The sequence below is a fragment of the Oryctolagus cuniculus genome, chromosome 9, assembly GCF_964237555.1.
Source record: "Oryctolagus cuniculus chromosome 9, mOryCun1.1, whole genome shotgun sequence".
NCBI lineage: Eukaryota > Metazoa > Chordata > Mammalia > Lagomorpha > Leporidae > Oryctolagus > Oryctolagus cuniculus.
In genome coordinates, this window is record NC_091440.1 from 112,650,198 (window position 1) to 112,667,796 (window position 17,599).

The 17,599-nt window shown below is 41.3% G+C and overlaps 1 protein-coding gene across 6 annotated transcripts in view; it reads left to right on the forward strand.

Annotated features, from left to right (window-relative positions):
* Positions 1–17,599, forward strand: part of PDE6H (phosphodiesterase 6H) — a 202,278-nt gene that overhangs the window by 61,453 nt on the left and 123,226 nt on the right. For 3 of the 6 annotated variants that reach the window (XM_070049435.1, XM_070049431.1, XM_070049425.1), the window contains one exon: positions 3,005–3,113. The exons of 1 other annotated variant lie outside the window; for it this stretch is intronic. The gene's annotated coding sequence lies outside the window, so the exon portion shown is untranslated. The remainder of the gene's footprint in view (positions 1–3,004; positions 3,114–17,599) is intronic. 2 more of the 6 variants (XM_070049430.1, XM_070049426.1) reach the window with 1 other exon arrangement.

The window sequence follows — 17,599 nt, forward strand, 5'->3', positions numbered from 1 at the left end:
TCTCCTTCTTCTCCTTCTTCTTCAGCTTCTTCTCCTCTTCCCCCTCCCCCTCCCCTCCCCCCTCTTCCCTCTCCTCCTCCTCCTCTCCCTTCCCCTCTCCTCCTGCTTCCCTTTCCCCTCCTCCTCCTCTTCTTCTTTCTTCATTTATTTATTTATTTATTTGAAAGGCAGAGTTACAGAGAGCAGAGGCACAGAGAGAGAGAGAGACAGATCTTCCATCCACTGGTTCACTCTCCGGATGGCTGCATGTCTGGAGCTGTGCCGACCCAAAGCCAGGAACCAGGAGCCAGGAACTTCCTCTGGGTCTCCCACACAGGTGCAGTGGCCCAAGGACTTGGGTCATCTTCCACTACTTTCCCAGGCCATAGCAGAGAGCTGGATCAGAAGTAGAGCAGCAGGGACTCGAATTGGTGCCTTCCCTCCCTTCCTCTCCCCTCCCTCCCCACCCCGCCCCTCCCCTCCCCTTCCCTCCCTTTCCCTTCCCTTTCCTTCCCTCCCTTTTTCTAAGATTTGTTTATTTATTTGAAAGGCAGAGAGAGAAGTCCTCCATCCTTTGGTTCACTCCCCAGTTGGACACAATGGCTGGAGCTGTGCCAATCCGGACCCAGGAGCTTCTTCCAGGTCTCCCACATGGGTGCAGGGGCCCAAGACTTGGGCCATCTTCTACTGCTTTCCTAGGCCATAGCAGAGAGCTGGATCAGAAGTGGAGCAGCAGGGACTCGAACTGGCACCCATATGGGATGCTGGCATTGCATGCAGCAGCTCTACCCGCTGTGCCACAGTGCTGTTTTCATTATCTTCTACCCACTGTGAATCTCCTGTTCAACACTGGAGACAGAGTAACTTCTTCCCCATGTGCCCCACCTACAACAATTGGCATTCCATAAGTATGTGTTGTATAAATGAATGAATTAATACTTCCAAAGGTTAGTAACTGCGAACGTCCCACCATCCCAGGAAATTCATTCATTCTGGGACAGATGGGACAGAATTCTTAGTGGCCCAGAAGAGATTCTACTGCTGCATCCCATAGACAAGGCCTGTGTTCAGGTCTGTGCATAGGCCTGGAGACACAATGGGAAGCCAAAGACCTAACATAACTCTGGGACCATCCCAACACTGTGCTGGAGAAGAATGATTAAGAATGCCAGGGGCCGGCGCCATGGCGCAGTAGGTTAATCCTCCTCCTGCAGGCAGCATCCCATATGGGCGCCGGTTCTAGTTCCAGCTGCTCCTCTTCTGATCCAGCTCTCTGCTATGGCCTGGGAAAGCAGTAGAAGATGGCTCAAGTCCTTGAGCCCCTGCACCTGCGTGGGAGACCGGGAAGAAGCACCTAGCTGCTGGCTTCGGATTGGCACAGCTCCGGCCGTTGCGGCCATTTGGGGAGTGAGCCAACGGATGGAAGACCTTTGTCTCTCCCTCTCACTGTAACTCTAGCTCTCAAATAAATAAATAAAATCTTTTTTTTTTAAAGGCACAGAGCAATTTAAAAAAAAAAGAATACCAGGGAAGATTGTTATCATATATCTTAGCCCATTTTCTATTGCTATAATGGAATACCACAGACTGGGTAATTCATAAAGAATACAAGTTTGTTTAGCTCACTGTTCCAGAGGCTGGGAAATCTAAGAGCATGGCTCTGAATGTGGTGAGGACCTTCTTGCTGTGTTCCAACATGGCAGAGGGCATCACACAGTAAGACAGAAAAAGTGTAACAGCTCTAGGTTTCTATCTGTATCCTGTGTAGTTAGCTACTTCCTTTGATTTCTACATGGTGTGTCTCTACTACTCTGTGCAGAGGGTGTAGTTCACAGAGGCTAAATGTTATTTTTCTCTTGATGGGTCATAGTAAGTAAATGATCTGTGTGCCTCAGAAGTCTGTCTCTTGGAGCAAGTGTTTGGCCTAATAGTTAAGATACCAGTTAAGACACCTGATTGGCGTGTCTGTGTCTGATTTCTAGCTGCAGCTCTAGATTCCAGCTTCCTACGAATTAAGACCCTGGGAAGTAATGGAGGTAGCTCAAGTGGTGGGTTCCTGCTACTCACGTAGGGGGACCTGGATTGAGTTCCCAGTTCTCGGTTTCACTCTGCCGTGTCCTGGCCTTAGTGGGCATTTGGGGAATGACCAGCAGATAGGAGCTTTTATATGAGTTCTTCTATGACTCTATTACTGTATTTTTCTTCTTGAACAAATAAGTCTGCCTCTTGAAACTTTGTTTTAACCTCTAACTCCACCCAAAATAATGGCTATAACCCCATTCTCTACTTCTCTGGAATCCCAATCTACTGCCTAGAAATGTGAGAAATGTAAGTTAATCTCTCATATTCTCATTTATAGTCATGTCCTGGACAAATTGTAGCTTCTGCCCTCTACTAAAACCCAACAGGCTTTCTTGTTCATGTCAGCATTGCTTCTCTGGTGAGAGACTGGTTTTACTATCTGTTGCTGTCCCTGTGGAGATGGGAAGAGTGAACTATCTTTTCATGGAAGAGATACAGATAGAGAAAAATGGTTATTTCATGCTGCAGCTATTTTCCTCTTAGGTCTTATGAGTGAAGTCAATTCCATTTCATCAATTTAAAGATTAATTTTCTTTCAAAAATTATCATCTATTTGAAATATTAATACCTTTTGCTCATGAATATAATTCTGGTTTTATTATAAAATTCATAAACCTGATGTTACACCAAATGCTTTTGCTCTCCTCTTTCTCAGAGATGTGTTATAAATGTCACATTGACTAAGAGTGAATGCTACACACATAAATCACATTTTTCCAATCAGTATGTTTTTTTTTTCTCTGACCAGAGGAGAAAATGTTTCAGTCCACCTAACCCTAAAAATAATACCATATCAAATAACACTCATTGCATCAGTTTCATATAGTTCCAGTTCAGGCACTGTTGTTTAGAATACTCTCCAGCCTGTGGTGGTCAAATCTCCCAGTGCTCTTCCCTGATATTTGAAGATGCTATTCTGTTCTTTGAAATTTTCCTTTTGCAGACTCAACAGTGTGACTCAGCCGCTCCGCAGAGGACAGCATTTCCAGACTCTCTATCATCGTGGCCATCTTCATTCTTCTGGGTTCCAGTAAGTCAGTGACCCTTGTGAGGTATGGCCCAGGACGCTCCACCTTTGTCCAACCTGTGGCAGGAAAGGCCTCCTTTGTGCTGACACTCTCCTCCCCCTCTTCTGGGTTCTTATGTCATTCTTTGACTTTTCACCTATTGGCAATCCTAAGTTATTCCCGCATGAGCATCTATAATTTTCAGTTTCTCACCAAGCCTATGTTGCTATGAACTTAAAATAGATTTATCAAGCCCAATTTTAGAAACTTACATTTATGTTTAACCTGTCGCAGACTTCATGAATACTGATATGAAGTATGTTAGAAATAAACTCTTCCTTTAATTTCATGCAAAAAACCAGAATAGTGTATTTTATAATTTTATTCAATATTTTTAAAATATTAGTAATAGCACAAGATGAAGGGTTTCCTAGACATGAAAATAGGAATTTCCTTTTTAATAAATTCTTAAAAGATTTATTTAGTTTTATTTGAAACTAGAAAGAGAGAGAAAAAGAGAGATGTCTTCCATCTGCTGGTTCACTCCCCAGGTGGCTGCAGCAGGCAGGGCTAGTTGTGCACTCTGTTTCTCAGGGCTAGGATGGCTTCTTTGTTGCTTTCTGCGCTGAAGAGTGATGAATGACTTTGTTGCCTCATCTCTTTTTACTGACATTTGTAATCAGGTCTGTCCATTTGTTTCTACTAATAAATCAGGGTTTGTGAGTTATGATCCTGAGAAAATCATGTAGTAGGCCTGAGTCAATATGCAGTTCAGACCAAACAATATGTAAATATACTTTCAGACTGTAAACTTCATGAGAGCTGAGACCATGTCTTTTATTCACTGCTCTATCACCTATGTTTGTATCAGTTTCTGTCCCCTGGTTAGGCTCTCACATTTCTTTTTAGTACATTTCTTTGTATGTTCATGAATGAATCAATGCCTGTCAAATACTGTGCTGATTATTTTCTAGTATATTCTTAATTCTCCCATTACTTTTGTGAGTAAATATTTTTTTTTTTTTTGACAGGCAGAGTGGATAGTGAGAGAGACAGAGAGAAAGGTCTTCCTTCCATTGGTTCACTCCCCAGATGGCTGCTACGGCCAGCTTGCTGCTGCCAGCGAGCCATGCCATTCCGAAGCCAAGAGCCAGGTGCTTCTCCTGGTCTCCCATGCGGGTGCAGGGCCCAAGCACTTGGGCCATCCTCCACTGCACTCCCGGGCCACAGCAGAGAGCTGGACTGGAAGAGGAGCAACCAGGACAGAATCCGGTGCCCTGACCAGGACTAGAACCCCAGGGTGCTGGCGCCGCAGGTGGAGGATTAACCTAGTAAGCTGTGGCGCCGGCCTTTTTTTTTTTTTTTTTTTTAAGATTTATTTTATTTATTTGAAAGAGTTACAGAGAGAGACAGAGATAGAGAGAGGGTTCTTCCATCCGCTGGTTCACTCCCCAGATGACCGCAATGGCTGGAACTACGCCAATCCGAAGCCAGGAGCCAGGAGCTTCTTCTGGGTCTCCCATGCAGGTGCAGGGGCCCAAGGACTTAGGCCATCTTTTACTGCTTTCCCAGGCCATAGCAGAGAGCTGGATTGAAAGAGGAGCAGCCAGGGCTGGCGCCGTGGCTCTCTAGGCTAATCCTCCACCTTGCGGCGCCGGCACACAGGGTTCTAGTCCCGGTCGGGGTGCCGGATTCTGTCCCAGTTGCCCCTTTTCCAGGGCAGCTCTCTGCTGTGGCCAGGGAGTGCAGTGGAGGATGGCCCAAGTACTTGGGCCCTGCACCCCATGGGAGACCAGGATAAGTACCTGGCTCCTGCCCTCGGATCAGCGTGTTGCACCAGCTGCAGCGCGCCGGCCGCGGTGGCCATTGGAGGGTGAACCATCGGCAAAGGAAGACCTTTCTCTCTGTCTCTCTCTCTCACTGTCCACTCTGCCTGTAAAAAAAAAAAAAAAAAAAAAAAAAAGAGGAGCAGCCGGGACTAGACCCAGCGCCCATATGAGATGCTGGCACTTCAGGCCAGGGCTTTAACCCACTGTGCCACAGTGCTGGGCCGAATAGTCTTTTCATAATACACATTTTCCATTTTAAAATTTTTATTTATTTATTTGATGGGGGTGGGGAGGAGAAAATGCTTCCATCTGCTGTTTCATTCCCAGAATGCACACAGACCAGAGGACTGAAGCTGGGAGCTGGGAATTAAGTCCAGGTTTCTCATGTGGATGGCAGTGACCCAACTGCTTGAACCTTCACTGTTGTCTCCCAAGATCTGCATTATCAGGATGCTGAAATCAGGATTCATAGCTAAGGATTAAACCCAGGCACTCCAGTGGGGGACACAGGTGTCCTAACTGCTAGACCAAATGCCTGCCCCTCCAGGGAGTTTTTTTGAAAACCCCTTGTATGCATGGATTTCAAAGTTTCTTGCACCAAAATAAACATCGTTTCATTTCATTTTTCCATGAACTTTTTGAAGTACCCTCATATTAGAAAGCTATAAGTGATTGTCTGCAACAGCAGCCAATATTTATTGAATAATTTCTTTTTTAAAAATATTTATTTATTTATTTGAAAGTCAGTGTCACATAGAGGAGAGGCAGAGAGAGAGAGAAAGAGAGAGAGAGAGAGAGAGAGAGAGAGGTCTTCTATCTGCTGGTTTACTCCCCAGTTGACTGCAACAGCTGGAGCTGTGCTGATCCGAAGCCAGGAGCCGGGAGCTTCTCCAGGTCTCCAACATGGGTACAGGGGCACAAGGACTTGGGCCATCTTCTACTGCTTACCCAGGCCATAGCAGAGAGGTGGATTGGAAGTGGAGCAGCCGGGTCTCAAACTGGTGCCCATATGGGATGCCGGTGCTTCAGGCTAGGGCATTAACCTGTTGCGCCATAGCTCTGGCCCCTGAATAATTTCTGTAAGTCAGAAACTGTGCTAAATGCTGTATGTGTTTTATCTCATTTAATTTCTCTGGCAACCTTTTTTGGTAATAGTATAATTATCATTCTGAGTTTACTGATGAATTGAGATTTAAGGAAGCTAAAATAACTGAGTCTCCACAGCTAGTTTCTGTTCTGTTATTCTGCAGGTGCTATGTTGGGATGAGGTCAGTGGAGGGGAGTTGGCCCTTTATCCTCACTCCCATGAGTCATGTTTATGACCTTTTGCACCCTTGATTTTGTTTCTCCAAGGTGGTTGTATAAGCCTCATTCTTCTCTAGCAGATTTTACTATGTTTGATTCCTGTCTGCATGGAACTGTAGTATCCAATGATTTCTTTCTGATTCAGCTTGCTTCTCTGAACTTCTCAAGTTTGCCAAGTTCACAAATTCTCATATGCAGGCTTTATAATTCTATACTCTTATCTAAATGGCTCTAAATCCAGCTTTAGCATCTCTTGGTCAGCACTATAATCTTTAATTCTCATGAGTGTTAGCTCTTTAAAGTCCTTATGTGTCTGAAAGATAGAGTTGTTTAAGAGACAGGCATATCTGAGCTTCAGTTGGATTTTACTTTCTCTAGTCTGATGACCTTGAACATATAATTTACCCTCTTTGAGTCTCAGATTACACTTTGGAAAATGGAGATGATACTGTCCATCACAAATGTCCATTATCAGCACTGATGGAGCAAAGTTTGTAAAGTGTTTATGACAGTGTCTGTTACATAAGGAATATTCAGTAAATGGCAATCATTACCATTGTTTTTATTGGTATTTTGTTGTTGTTGTTGTTGACAGGGTTGACTAGACCTAAATGGATATCTTTGGTATTCTTTTCCCTATAAGCTTATCATTACATCAAACCAGTCACAGCCATCTATGTGTACATCATTTTCCTGAAAAACAAGTCTCATATGTCCTTGTTATCAGCTGTATTCAATCAGTTAAGTGACAGCTTAGCAAAGAACTTGAGGAGAGGGGAGGTGAGAAACAAGATTTAAGTGTCAGACGACAGGCCTTTAGGGTTCTTTTCAATTTTTCCTTATATAATTCCTTCAGGTGGCAACTGCTCAACCTTTTTTAATTACTCAGTTTTCCATTTTTTTTCTTTTTAAGCAATCATGGATGTTTAAGGATTATTATTTTTTCTCATAGAAGAAAAAATATAACATGACATATTTTTGAAAAAATGATTTTGAATCAATATATGTGTAATATATTATAAAAATGTTAATTGAAAGACACCACATTATTGTTTAAATGTAGAGAACAGTGAGAATGATATTTTAGCTGGAGTGTAACAGATCTTCTAGACCTAGTATATGGTTTCATTGCTTCATTAATAGTATTTATTTTCCTTAATTTTAAAAATATGCCTTGAAATGTTATTTCAGGCTGGAAGATCTTTGGGTAAAACCCTAATTGCTGTCAAGGAAAACACAATTTTCCAGCCAATGTAATATAACCACACAGTTGTACATTCATGTAAGTTGTGTACAAAGCTGTACTGTAATACTGAGAAAGGAGAGTTTTGGTCAAGCTGGGGCTTCTGAATTTTGACTGTTATTACGTAAACATTGACATTTTGTGACTAATGGCCAGGAAAATAGCACTCACACCAAAGTTCAGCTCTCCCGTTGTTTACATCCTGGCCTTGCAGAACAGCCTTCTGTACTCTGAATTCTCTCAATGATTTGACACGAGGTTCCAGAGGCAGCAAGGTCTGGGAGGTGGGCAGCCATGTCCAGGATCTTCTCAACTCCCTTAAATTAATCAGGGGCTGGGATTTCAGGCTACAGCTGTGCATACATTCTAAAGGCAGTTACCTGTGGAAAGGTCATACATTGACTTTCGTGTACCAGGGTACACAGAATTAACTGCAGGTCACTTCCCAAGGGGAGATTGTTGATTGGAGTATGGACTGTAGAGGTTGACCCAGGAGTACCTTTTACCTGAAAGTAAAGGTTGCTTCTGGAAAGAAGGGCAAGGAAAAGGAAAATGAGATGCAGAAGAAAAACAAACCTGTTTCAGTATTTTACCTTGAATTGGTCCTTTGTGTGATGAAGATGTTAATCAGACTTAGTTAAAAAGTATTGGATTTTTCAAAAACACAGATACATAAATTAATGTGTTTTTGCATATATATATAACACAAGAAACTATTTTTTGTTTAAAGATTGGTGCTAAAAGTTAAAGTAAAAAATAAGGAAGTGATTTATAATTTGTTAACAAGTGGTTGACATGTGTGTATTTTCATAAGTTCTATATTGAGAAGTATGTAATAGTGTAGATAAAAATATCTAACCTGTGTCAGGACTCTTGTTATGCATATTTTATTCCCTCACATATTAAATGTGCACTTAGCAGTTTCAAAATTTTCATTATTCCAGTGTGGGCATGTAGCCTAGTGGTTAAGAAACTGGGTGGGATGCCTGTGTGCCGTGTCATAGTGCTGCTGCTGAGACCAGTCTCCTGCTAATACAGACTCCAGGAGGCAGCAGTGACGGATGAAGTCATTTGGTTCCTGCCACCCACGTGGGAAACTTGGGTTGGGTTCTGGATTCCTGACTTTGGCTCCAGCACAGCCTTGGCTGTTGTGGGCATCTGGGGAATGAACGAGCAAATGAGAGCTCATTTTCTTTCTTTCTTTTTTTCTGCTTTTAGTTGTTATTTTATTTTTTTAACTTTTATTTAATAAATATAAATTTCTAAAGTATAGCTTATGGATTATAATGGCTTCCCCCCCCCCCATAACTTCCCGCCTACCCGCAACTCTCCCATCTCCCGCGCCCTCTCCCATTCCATTTGCATCAAGATTCATTTTTCAATTATCTTTATATACAGAAGATCAATTTAGTATATATTAAGTAAAGATTTCAACAGTTTGCAGCCACACAGAAACACAAAGTGTAAAATACTATTTGAGTGCTAGTTATAGCATTAATTCACATTGAACAACACATTAAGGACAGAGATCCTACATGAGGAGTAAGTGCACAGTGACTCCTGTTGTTGACTTAACAATTTGACACTCTTGTTTATGGCATCAGTAATCTCCCTAGGCTCTTGTCATGAGTTGCCAAGGCTATGGAAGCCTTTTGAGTTTGCCGACTCCGATCTTATTTAGACAAGGTCATGGTCAAAGTGGAAGTTCTCTCCTTCCTTCAGAGAAAGGTACCTCCTTCTCTGATGGCCCGTTCTTTCCACTGGGATCTTCCTTGCAGAGATCTTTCATTTAGTTGTTTTTTTTTTTTTTTTTTTTTTTTTTTTTTTTTTTTTTTTTTTTTTTTTTTTTGCCAGAGTATCTTGGCTTTTCATGCCTAAAATACTCTCATGGGTTCTTCAGCCAGATCCGAGTGCCTTAAGGGCTGATTCTGAGGCCAGAGTGCTGTTTAGGACATCTGCCATTCTATGAATCTGCTCATCCTGCTTCCTATGTTGGATCATTCTCTCCCTTTTTAATTCTATCAGTTAGTATTAGTAGACACTAGTCTTGTTTATGTGATCCCTTCGACTCTTAATCCTTTCATTATGATCAATTGTGAACTGAAATTGATCACTTTAACAAGTAAGATGGCATTGGTACATGCCACCTTGATGGAATTGAATTGGAATCCCCTGGCACATTTCTAACTTTACCATTTGGGGCATGTCAGATTGAACATGTCCCAAATTGTACATCTCCTCCCTCTCTTATTCCCACTCTTATATTTAACAGAGATCACTTTTCAGTTACATTTAAGTTAGTCTGGAGATTCCTCAGAAACCTGAATATAACCCTACCATACAACCCAGCCATCCCACTCCTTGGAATTTACCCAAAGGAAATTAAATTGGCAAACAAAAAAGCTGTCTGCACCTTAATGTTTATTGCAGCTCAATTCACAATAGCTAAGACCTGAAATTAACCTAAATGCCCATCAACAGTAGACTGGATAAAGAAATTATGGGACATGTACACTATAGAATACTATACAGCAGTCAAAAACAATGAAATCCGGTCATTTGCAACAAAATGGAGGAATCTGGACAACATCATGCTGAGTGAAATAAGCCAGTTCCAAAGGGACAAATATCATATGTTCTCCCTGATCGGTGACAACTAACCAAGCACCAAAAAGGAAACTTGTTGAAGTGAAATGGACACTATGAGAAACAGTGACTTGATCAGCCCTTGTCCTGACTGTTGATCTACAACTTAATACTTTATCACTTTTAGTATTTTTTTTGTTCTACTTAATACTATTGGTTGAACTCTGTAATTAACACACAATTATTCTTAGGTGTTGAAATTTAACTGAGAACTCATTTTGTTAGTCTGTCTCTCTCTGCTTGTCAAGTAAATAAATAAATTACAATTTAGAAAAAAAGTTTTCATTATGTAATTTAATTCTCACTTTATAATCCATAAAGTAGGTAGAATACACACCATCAGCCCCTTTTCTCAGAAAAGGAAACTGAGGGCAAACAGGCCAAATGACTTTGTTAAGCAACATGTAACTAGTATGTGTTAGATCTAGACTTCAGCCAGGTTTTATTTTTGCATATTGTATCTTTCAAGCAAGTTTAATTTCTACATACTATATCACATGGACCATACTAAAATAAAATGTGTAATATGTGCTTCTGTTAGTTTAATTACACTGAAGATAATGAAACACAGAGTTGCTTGGGGAGCAGTAATATTTACTCCCTTGTCAAACTATTACTTACCTACCTACTTTTAAGCACATTTAATTTGCAACTCATGGCTGCAATTAAAACAGTACCTAAGAATTAAGTCAGTTATCATCTGTGTGTGTGTGTATGGAAGAGCCCAGATATGAGCCCAAAATTCTAGATGGTTGCTCTTTACTTAATTTCTGTGACTATTCATTCATCTAATGTTTCAGTTATGATGATTTTGTTACTTACCTATCTTCTCATCCTCATTCCATCTCCTGCAGTACTTCTCTTCCCTCATCCTGTTCTTGCATCTTAAAGGACCATAATGCCCTCTTCCTGCTTAATGTTGAAGGGGACTGACTGCTGATTGTGTAGACAGAATTATTGGCTCCATATATTTTTTCTCTGAGCATATCTAACAATCATAATATTTTAATGTTTAAAGGTTAATCTAATCTGATGATCATTCCAAGGATTGCATTTTCTTTATCCTTGTCCAGTGATGCTGTCCCACGTTTAAATATATCCTGTGGGGCAAATGTTTGGCCTAGCAATTCAGATGCCAGTGAGAATGCCCAAGTCCCATTTTGGAATATCTAGGTTTGACTTCTAGCTCTAGCTCCTGATTCTAGCTTCCTGCTAATGCAGATCCTGGGAGGCAGTGCTCATAATTCAAGTATTGGATTTCTTTTTTTTCTCTCTTTTTTTTTTTAATTTATTTGACAGGTAGAGTTACAGACAGTGAGAGAGAGAGAGAGAAAGGTCCCTCCTCCACTGGCTCATTCCCCAAATGGCCACCAATCCAAAGCCAGGAGCCACCCCCAACCCCTCCCTGCCGTCTCTCTTGAGGGTGTGGGGCCCAAGCACCCAGGCCATCCCCTGCTGCCCTCCTGGGCCACAGCAGAGAGCTGGACTGGAAGAGGAGCAAGAGGGACCAGAACCGGCACAAGTATTGGATTTCTACCATCCAGGTTGAAGACTTGGATTAAGTTCCCAGCTCTTGACTTCAGTCTTACCCATTTAGCTGGTAATTAGAAAAAATATCCCATGATGAGAAACTTCCTCCAACCATCCCTTTCTATTTATTTTTTTAAAGCTTTTATTTAATGAATGCAATTTTCATAGGTATAACTTTAGGAATATAGTGGTATTTCCCCCCATACCCACACTCCCACCCCCACTCCTGTCCCACTCCTGTCCCACCTCCTACTCCCTCTCCCATACCATTCTTCATTAAGATTCATTTTTAATTAACTTTATATACAGAAGACCAACTCTATACTAAGTAAAGATTTCAATAGTTTGCACCCCCCCAACGTAAAAATGTACTGTTTGAGAACAAGTTTTGCTGTTAATTCTCATAGTACAACTCATTAAGGACAGAGGTCCTACATGCAGAGTAAGTGTACAGTGACTTCTGTTCATTTCACAATTAACACTCTTATTTATGACGTCAGTGATCACCCGAGGCTCTTGCCATGAGCTGCCTAGGCTATGGAAGCCTTTTGTGACCACAGACTCCATCAGTATTTAGATGGGGACATAAGCAAAGTGGAAGTTCTTTCCTCTCTTCAGAGAAAAGTACATCCTTCTTTGATGGCTCCTCCTTCCCACTGGGGTCTCATTCACAGAGATCCTTCATGTAGGATATTTTTTGCCACAGTGTCTTGGCTTTCCATGCCTGAATTGCTCTCATGGGCTTTTCAGACACATCAGAATTCCTTAAGCAACCATCCCTTTTTAAATTTGAGCTTCTTTGTTGGATTTTACCTTCATTGAGCCAAAAATATTTCTCCCTGTTTTTTAAAAAAACTTTTCTTTGTAGTTCTACCTTTAGGAAAACATAAATATTTTTCCTTTCCACATGCTAGATCTTTGTGTTTGTTCCTAGATACCTAGATATTATCTTCTGCACCCTAGACCAGACACTACTAATTCCATAAACCATTGATTGCAGCACTTACTTTTAAGTTCCTTTCCTTTTTGTGCTTATTCTTCTCCAGACAGTGTCCCTGATCTTCAGAGTTCATCTTGGTGCTGTAAAATAGGAACATGAAACAAGCAGGATATAGATACGTATGCCTGAGCTATCTGAAGGTAGTGAGTGAGGTTGTAGCATGAGGTGAGATCAAACAAATAAAGAGGTCTATTTTTCTAATTTGGGCCTTCTTTGGCTTTAGAGACTGGGTGCAATGAGAAGACCTGAAAAGGGATATTGAAAATAAGCTTCAGTTCAGCTTAGAGAACTATAGGTGAGGGTGAATACATTTTATACCCTTTCAGGGAGGAGTGAGCCTTCCAACCCAACCTTCTCAGTCACATGCCCAGTAAAATCTCAGCCAATGATGAGTCATGGAAAGAAAGCAGAGTGGCACCAACAGATGGGGAACATCCAGAAGCCTTCATCCATCCATGCATCTCCTAACTTACTTTACAGTTCCTTTTGCAGTTGAGGCTGTAAAGAAAGCATTTTGTCAGTTCTCTTGAACACCCAGATTATACGTTGCAGCATTAGCAGAGCCAAGAATGCTTCTTGGTAGATTAACTATATTGTGGGGAGGCCCCTCATAAAGGTCTTGGAAATCTAGGGGTTTATGAATATGGATGCAGGAAAAACATTGTAGAACATATAGGGTCAATTCTAGATTTTGAATTTTTAAAAACTTAATTTGTCCTGTCAAGATCTCATTTACCCTTTGCAAGTAATATATGATTGCTTTTAACATGAAGGAAATAAATCCCATGATTGTTTAAAATTGTAAAGTATGTGTATATCAGGCAGCCACAGACCTGAATTATGACTTTGAAGCTTTCTAACTGCAACATTTATAAACCTAGTTCAGCCCATGGAAAACCATGGACATATTTTGGTTTGGCTGTGGGCCTTCTCTTCATCTTCTAGGTCACTGAATGCAAGGGAAAAAATTGTAAATATTTTTTGAAGCACAGGTTTATTTTTCCCTCTTGCAAATTTATTTGATTTTCTCCAAAGGATCTATTTTGTTTTAGACGAGAGATAGCTTCCCTATCACCGAAAAGATGTTTTTTTTTAGACTAATTTCAACACACGACTCTGTGATTCTCAAAGAAGACTTACCAAGATTGAATATAACTGCAAAGGGAGTTTTCTATACAGTTGAAAGTCTGATTGGTTTGTATACAGTGCTGTCCATCCCTGGTCTTCCCTTTGCAAAAAAGACCCTTCAAGCTTCTTACCTATTAGGGGCCAAAGGGATAATCAGGTATCAAAAACTAAGTTCTATTGCTGATTTTGCTTTTGTTCTATCTGTGGCTTTAATCTAGCAGACTTTCAGTTTCCACACCTCTTGACTATGCATAAATGCCTCTGGGTCTTGAGTCTTCCTGGGGCTGACTGTTGTTCTTTGCCATCTCTATATTGTATATTTCACTACTGACTCTCAGTTTCCCCAAACAAGGTCTGGGGTCAATTAGACACATTCAGTGCACCACTGCCATAACTCCAAGATTTCTGTGATAACCAAGGCCCTCTAAATTTTTGATAGTGAGGGGCTGGCATTTTTATGTAACAAGTTAGCCTCTGCCTGTGATGCTGGTATCCCAAATGGGCACTGGTTCGAGACTGGCTGCTCCACTGTCAATCCAGCTCCCTGCTGATGCACCTGGGAAAGTAGCAGAGGATGACCCAGGTGAATGGGCCCCTGCACTCACTTGGGAGACAATCGAACTTGTGTAGGCACAGAAGTACAGAACAACTTTCACTGACACCAGAACATTGTTTCTTAGATTCCTCGTATGTGAAACATGATCTAATATTGCTCTGTAATTTTTTTCAAAGTCTTGATTCTTGTGTAGGTTTTCAAAGAGATAGGTACAAACTGCCCATGTGCTTCTATTTAACTTTGTCATTCTGATCGCATTTTCTTGGATATTATGGCTCTTCTGTAGAATTGTATTTATCAATTGATAAAATCTCCTTTTTCTTAGCTCTATAATTTCTTCTCATGTTTAAGGTCTAATTCACTCCCAAGAGTAAGTTGTAGCACCTACAATTTTCTTTGAATGATTTTATAATTTTATTCTATAGGAACCTTTCCAAGACTCATTGTTAAGAGGAAAATTGTACCTCTGACTGTTTAAAGTCATCTACCTGAATGTATACAGATTATTTTCCTTCATTATTTGTGATCAAAAGGAGTGGTCATTATCCTCAGATGAGATAGGTAGCGACAAATTCTGTGTATTACTTCACTCTAAGTGAAGGAGAGAGAGGGTTTCTAAGCAAACACCATAAAATCTGTTTTAACTAAGTGAGCAAAGAGCACATTTCTTAAACAGTATTTTTCAAAGCTTAACCTCATGTTTTAACAACCCCAGATGACTTGTTTCTGGTTTTCTTGTTCATTGGTTAGCTTTCAATGCTTAAAATCAGAAAAAAAAAACACCAGATCACCCATTCATTTATCATTTTTAAGATTTATTTATTTGGAAGGCAGAGTTACAGAAACATGGAGAGAGAGAGAGAGAGAGAGAGAGAGAGAGAAATGAGTGAGAGAATCTTCCATCTGCTGGTTCACTACCCAAATGGCTGCAGCAGCCAGGGCTGGGCCAGGCTGAAGCCAGGAGCCTGTAGTGCCATGTGGGACTCCCACATGCATAGTAGCAATGCAGGCATTTGAGCCATCTTCCACTGCTTTTCTATGTTCATTAGCAGAGATCTGGATATGAAGCAGAGCAGCCAGGACTTGAACTGGCCTTCATATGGGATACCTACCGGCATCACAGGCAGCAGCTTTACCAGGTACGCCACAGTGCTGGCCTCACCCCATTCATTTTTCTTTTTTTCTTTTTTGTTAAAGATTTTATCATTTATTTGAGAGGTAGAATTACAGACAGTGAGAAGGAGAGACAGAGAGAAAGGTCTTCCGTCCGCTGGTTCACTCCCTAAAAGGCCGCAACGGCTGGAGCTATGCTGATCTGAAGCCAGGAGCCAGGAGCTTCCTCCTGGTCTCCCACATGGGTGCAGGGGCCCAAGGACTTGGGCTATTTTCTACTGCTTTCCCAGGCCATAGCAGAGAGCTGAATGAGAAGAGGAGCAGCCGGGACAAGAACTGCCACCCATATGGGATGCTGTCATTGCAGGTGGAGGATTAACCTACTGTGCCACAGTGCTGGCCCCCATTCATTTTCTAAACTAATTAATAGATGAATCTCATAATATCGTCCCCAGTATCAGGGTGCTTGAGGAGGATTGGAAGTTCCATTTTCACATCAGCTTCTACAGGATTCTAATTGGTCTTTTTTTTAGGAAAAATTATAATACGATTCTAGTGATGCTTGCCTGGATGCTGAGGTTGTTTTATGGAAATGCATTTCCTAGTTTTAACATAGTAAGCATCTCCTTTTTCCTAGCTGTGCAGTTTTTCCTTTTGCATATTCTCATCTTTGAGGTCTAGTTTACTCCTTGGGGCACATAGAATACTTATGAATATCAGTGAGACAAAGACAGCCCCTGTTGTTACATCTGGCCACTCCCAACATTAGTGGTCTCCTCCTTAAAAACTCACTTTTCTACATTTCTCTCACATATATCTGGTGGTCTAAGTATCTAACTAAGGAGAGAGATACAGCCTCATTCCTGAGAATTGTGAGCTCCTGGTCACCATGTCCTTCTCAGACCATAGCTGATATACTTGTTCATTTCCTATCACTGTACAACGATGGGTAGTGTAGGGTGTTTAGCATTCTGTCTAGAGGTATCTTATTCTTGAAGGAAAGCAGAGTGTATTAATCTATTTTCTTCTGAACTGACATAAATGGAGAGAGAGTCTTACTGATAGAAGAGGCATGGCAGAAAGTGTATCTAGCAAGATGACCATCTACCATAGAATAAAACCCTACTATGTATAGGTAGATAAAGGTAAAAATTAATTCAGATGGAATTACTCTCATTGGAATTACGCTTTCTGATAAAGATCTGGGTCAGAAGAATTAAGATCGAAGAATTGATGGCAAGGCTGTTAATGAAAGAGAGTTAAGGTACTCAAGAACTCAGAGTAATAGATTACCTAAAAATTACCTCCATTGAAAGGGTATAGGTGGCCGGCGCCACGGCTCACTAGGCTAATCCTCCGCCTTGCGGCGCCGGCACACCGGTTCTAGTCCTGGTTGGGGCGCCGGATTCTGTCCCGGTTGCCCCTCTTCCAGGCCAGCTCTCTGCTATGGCCAGGGAGTGCAGTGGAGGATGGCCCACGTACTTGGGCCCTGCACCCCATGGGAGACCAGGAGAAGTACCTGGCTCCTGCCATCAGATCAGCGCGGTGCGCCGGCCGCAGCGCGCCGGCCGCGGTGGCCATTGGAGGGTGAACCAACGACAAAGGAAGACCTTTCTCTCTGTCTCTCTCTCTCACTGTCCACTCTGCCTGTAAAAAAAAAAAAAAAGAAAGAAAGAAAAAAAGAAAGGGTATAGGTAAGGGTGAAAATGGTACTTCACTGTATCACCACTCCTGTCACATATATAAAAATATAACTTTAGCTGTGTTCCAGTATGGATTTAAAACTCAGCAGGTCACCAAAGCTAAAACCATAAATTTTTAAAAACTAGAATGAACTTCCCTGGCCTAGTCTTTTCTGAAACTACATGCTTGGTCAGCAGAGGTAGATATGGTCTAGTAGAAAAGAGAAAGAAAATGGGGTGGGCATAAGTTGAACAATGCTATTGATAGTCTTTAACTGTAAGTCCTGCTGACTGTTCTCCATAGACAAAGAAAGATGCTTGGGGTAGAGGTGGAAGTCCCTGAAGAGGCAATGTCTTGCCATTTCTTAATATCTACAGTAATAGTGTACTATAATAGAGAACATTTACTAAGTACTTACTATGTACTAGCAGTGTTTTGTGCACTTTACATATTTAATAGAGCCAAAGATCTTGAGGAAGTACTGGAATAACCTTGTAT